The sequence below is a fragment of the Bos indicus genome, chromosome X, assembly GCF_029378745.1.
Source record: "Bos indicus isolate NIAB-ARS_2022 breed Sahiwal x Tharparkar chromosome X, NIAB-ARS_B.indTharparkar_mat_pri_1.0, whole genome shotgun sequence".
Taxonomy (NCBI): domain Eukaryota; kingdom Metazoa; phylum Chordata; class Mammalia; order Artiodactyla; family Bovidae; genus Bos; species Bos indicus.
In genome coordinates, this window is record NC_091789.1 from 101,437,397 (window position 1) to 101,442,925 (window position 5,529).

The following is a 5,529-nucleotide window of genomic DNA, read 5'->3' on the forward strand; positions in this document are numbered from 1 at the left end:
CCTCCAGTTTCATGTAACTCACAATCTTTGTTTAGGCACAATTTAAATTGAGGTATAAACATACATACAGAAAAATACACATGTCATGACTCTACAGCTCAATGGATTTTTTAATTTTTATTATTTTTTTTACTGAAGGCTAATTGCTTTACAGAATTTTGTTGTTTTCTGTCAAGCCTCAACATTAATCAGCCATAAGTATACATTTATTCCCTCCCTTTTGAAGCTCCCTCCCATTGCCCTCCCCATACCACACTTCTAGGTTGATACAGAGCCCCTGTTTGAGTTTCGAGTCATGCAGCAAATTCCTGTTGGCTGTCTATTTTACATATGGTAATAAAAGTTTCCATGCTACTCTTTCCATACATCTCATCCTCTCCTTCCCTCTCCCAATGTCCATAAATCTATTCTCCATGTTTTTCTATTGCTGCTCTATAAATAAATTCTTCAGTACCATTTTTCTAGATTCTGTAGATGTGCTTTAGAATGATGTTTATCTTTCTCTTTCTGATTCACCTCACTCTGTATAATAGGTTCTAGGTTCATCTGTCTCATCAGAACTGACTCAAATGTGTTCCTTTTTGTGGCTGAGTAATATTCCATTGTGTATATGTACCACAACTTCTTTATCCATTCATCTGTTGATGGACATCTAGGTTGATTCCATGTTCTAGCTATTGTAAATAGTTCTGCAGTGAGCTATGGGATACATGTTTCTTTTTCAATTTTTGTTTCCTCAGGATATATGCCCAGTAGTGGGATTGCTAGGACATATGGTGCTTTTATTCCTAGTTTTTTAAAGAATCTCCATACTGTCTTCCATAGTGGCTGTATCAATTTACATTCCCACCAACAATGCAAAAGGATTTCCTTTTCTCCACACCCTCTCCAGAATTTTATTGTTTGAAGACTTTTTGATGATGGCCATTCTGACCAGTGTTAGATATCTCATTGTGGTTTTGATTTGCATTTCTCTAATAATGAGTGATGTTGAGCATCTTTTCATCTGTTTGTTAGCCATCTGTATGTCTTCTTTGGAGAAATGTCTGTTTAGGTCTTTTTCCCACTTTTTGATTGGGTTGTTTGTGGTTCTGGCATTGAGTTGTATGAGCTGCTTGTATAATTTGGAAATTAATTATTTGTCAGTCATTTCATTTACTATTATTTTCTCCCATTCTGAGGGTTGTCTTTTAACCTTGCTTATAGTTTTCCATGCAAAAGCTTTTAATTTAATCAGGTCCCACTTGTTTACTTTTGTTTTTATTTCTGTTACTCTAAGAGGTGGGTCATAGAGGATCTTGCTTTGATTTATGTCATCGAGTGTTCTGCCTATGTTTTCCTCTAAGAGTTTTATAGTGTCTGATCTTACATTTAGGTCTTTAATCCTTTTTGAGTTTGTGAATGGTGTTACAAAGTGTTCTAATTTCATTCTTTTACATGTAGCTGTCCAGTTTTCCCAGCACCATTTTTTGAAGAGGCTGTCCTTGCCCCATTGTATATTCTTGCCTCCTTTGTCAAAGATAAGGTACCCATAGTTGCATGGGTTTATTTCTAGTCTTCCTCTCTTGTTCCATTGGCCTATATTTCTGTTTTTTTTTTTTTTGCCAATACCATACTGTCTTAATGACTATAACTTTGTAGTATAATCTGAAGTCAAGAAGGTTGATTCCTCCAGCTCTATTCTTCTTTCTAAAGACTGTTTTGGCTATTCAGGCTCTTTTGTGTTTCCATATGAATTGTGAAATTTTTTGTTCTAGTTCTGTGAAAAATGACATTGGTAATTTGATAGAGATTGCATTGAATCTGTAAATTGCATTTGGTAGTATAGTCATTTTCACAATATTGATTCTTCCTACCCAGGAATATGGAACACCTCTCCATCTGTTTATGTTATCTTTGATTTCTTTCATCAGTGTCTTATAATTCTCTGTGTACAGTTCTTTTATCTCCTGAGGTAAGTTTATTCCTAGGTATTTAATTCTTTATGTTGCAATCGTGAATGGGATTGATTTCTTAATTTCTCTTTCTGATTTTTCATTGGTAGTATATAGAAATGCATTTTCTGTATAATTACTTTCTAGAAAGTGATTTCTGTGTATTGATTTTGTATCCTGCAACATTTCTAAATTCACTGATTAACTCTAGTAATTTTCTGATGCTATCTTTAGGGTTTTCTATATACAGTATCATGTCATCTGCAAACAGTGAGAGCTTTACTTCTTTTCCGATCTGGATTCCTTTTATTTCTTTTTCTTTTCTGATTGCTGTAGCTAGGACTTCCAGAACTATGTTGAATAATAGTGGTGAAAGTGAACACCCTTGTCTTATTCCTGATCTTAGGGGGAATGTTTTCAGTTTTTCACCATGTTTACAGTAGGCTAATGTTTACTGTAGGCTGCCTCTTGAGAATCCTGTATGTTTACTGTAGGCTGCCTCTTGAGAATCCTGTATGCAGGTCAGGAAGCAACAGTTAGAACTGGACATGGAAAAACAGACTGGTTCCAAATATGAAAAGGAGTACATCAAGGCTGTATATTGTCACTGTGCTTATTTAACTTATATGCAGAGTACATCATGAGAAATGCTGGGCTGGATGAAGCACAAGCTGGAATCAAGATTGCTGGGAGAAATATCAATAACCTCAGATATGCAGATGACACCACCCTTATGGCAGAAAGTGAAGAAGAACTAAATAGCCACTTGATGAAAGTGAAAGAGGAGAGAATGTTGACTTAAAGCTCAACATTCATAAAACTAAGATCATGGCATCCAGTCCCATCACTTCATGGGAAATAGATGGGGAAACAGTGTCTGACTTTATTTTTTGGGCTCCAAAATCACTGTAGATGGTGATTGCAGCCATGAAATTAAAAGACGCTTACTCCTTGGAAGGAAAGTTATGACCAACCTAGACAGCATATTAAAAAGCAGAGACATTACTTTGTCAACAAAGGTCCATCTAGTCAAGTCTATGGTTTTTCCAGTAGTCATGTATGGATGTGAGAGTTGGACTGTAAAGAAAGCTGAGTGCTGAAGAATTGACGCTTTTGAACTGTGGTGTTAGAGAAGACTCTTGAGAGTCCCTTGGACTGCAAGAAGATCAAACCAGTCCATCCTAAAGGAGATCAGTCCTGGGTGTTCATTGGAAGGACTGATGTTGAAGCTGAAACTCCAATATTTTGGCCACCTGATGAGAAGAGCTGAGTCATTTGAAAATATCCTGATGTTGGGGAAAACTGAAGGCAGGAGGAAAAAAGGAGAACAGAGGATGAGATGTTTAGATGGCATCACTGACTCAATGGACATGAGTTTGGGTAAACTCTGGGAGTTGGTATTGGACAGGTATGCCTGGTGTGCTGTGGTTCATGAGGTCACAAAGAGTCGGACATGACTAAGTGACTGTACTGAACTAAACTATCATATATGGCCTTTACTATGTTTAGGTAGGTTCTTTCTATGCCCATTTTCTGAAGAGTTTTAATAACAAATGGGTGCTGAATTTTGTCAAAGGCTTTTTCTGCATCTATTGAGATGATCACATGATTTTTATCTTTCAATTTGTTAATATGGTGTATCACATTATTTGCATATATTGAAGAATCTTTGCATTCCTGTAATAAACCCAAGTTGATCATGGTGTATGAGCTTTTTGATGTGTTGCTGAATTATGTTTGCTAAAATTTTGTTGATGATATTTCCATCTGTGTTCATCAGTCATATTGGCCTCCAGGTTTGTTTTTTGTGTTGTCATTGTCTGGTTTTGGTATCAGGGTGATGGTGGCCTCATAGAATGAGTTTGCAAGTGTTCCTTCCTCTGCAATTTTTGGAAAGAATTTTAGAAGGATAGACATTAGCTCTTCTCTAAATGATTGGTAGAATTCTCCTGTGAAACCATCTGGTCCTGGGCTTTTGTTTTCTGGGAGATTTTTGATCACAGCTTCGATTTCAGTGCTTGTAATTGGGTTGTTCATAATTTCCATTTTTTCCTGGTTCAGTCTTGGAAGATTGAACTTTCCTAAGAATCTGTTGATTTCTTCCAGGTTATCCATTTTATTGCCATATAGTTATTCATAATAGTCTCATAATCCTTTGTATTTCTGCATTGTCTGTTGTAACCTCTCCTTTTTCTTTTTTTTTCCTTTTTCATTTCTAATTTTGTTGATTTGATTCTTCTCTCTTTTTTCCTTGATGAGTCTGGCTAAAACTTTGTCAATTTTGTTTATCTTCTCAAAGAACCAGCTTTTAGTTTTGTTAATCTTTACTATTGTTTCTTTCATTTATTTCTGCTCAGATCTGTATGATTTCTTTCCTTCTACTAATTTTTTGTTGTTGTTTTGTTGTTCTTCTTTTTCCAGTTGTTTTAGGTGAAAAGTTAGGTTGTCTCTTCTATGTTTTTCTTGTTTCCTGAGGTAGCATTGTATTGCTATAGACTTCCCTCTTAGTACTGCTTTTGCTGCATCCTATAGGTTTTGAGTTGTCGTGTTTTCATTGTCGTTTGTAGAAATTTTTTGATTTCCCCTTTGATTTCTTAAATAACCTGTTGGTTATTTAGAACATGTTGCTTAATCTCCATATGTTTATGTTTCTTACATTTTTTTTTCTTGTAATTGGTATCTAGTCTTATAGCATTGTTGTCAGAGAAGATGATTGATACTATTTCAGTTTTCTTAAATTTACTGAGGTTTGGTATGTGACCCAAGATGTGGTCTATCCTGGAGAAAGTTCCATGTGCACTTGAGAAGAAGGTGTATTCTTCTGCATTCAGGTGGAATTTCCTGAAGATATCCATGAGATCCATCTCATCTAATGCATCATTTAAGACTTGTGTTTCCTTATTAATTTTCTGTTTTGATGATCTGTCCATTGGTGTGAGTGGGGTGTTAAAGTCTCCTACTATTATTGTGTTACTGTCAGTTTCTCCTTTTATGTCTGTTAGTGTTTGTCTTATGTATTGAGGTGCTCCTATGTTGGGTGCATAGATATTTACAATTGTTATGTCTTGCTCTTGGATTGATCCCTTGATCATTATGTAGTGTCCTTTCTTATCTCTTGTAATCTTTATTTTAAGGTCTTTTTGTCTGACATGAGGATTGCTACTCCAGCTTTCTTTTGCTTCCCATTTGCATGGAATATATTTTCCATCCTCTCACTTTCAGTCAGTATGTGTCTTTTGGTCTGAAGTGGGTTTCCTGTAGACAGTATATGTATGGGTCTTGTTTTTGTATTCATTCAGCCAGTCCCTGTCATTTGGTTGGAGCATTTAATCCATTTACATTTAAAATAATTATTGATATATATGCTCTAATTGCTATTTTCTTAATTGTTTCAGGTTGATTTTGTAGATCTTTTTTCTTCTCTTGTATTGCTTGGTTATATAAGCCCATTTAACATTTGTAAAGCTGGTTTGGTGGTACTGAATCCTCTTAACTTTTGCTTGTCTGAAAAGCTTTTTATTTCTCCATCAATTTTGAATGAGACCTTTGCTGGGTATAGTAATCTTGGTTGTAGATTTTTCCCTTTCCATACTTT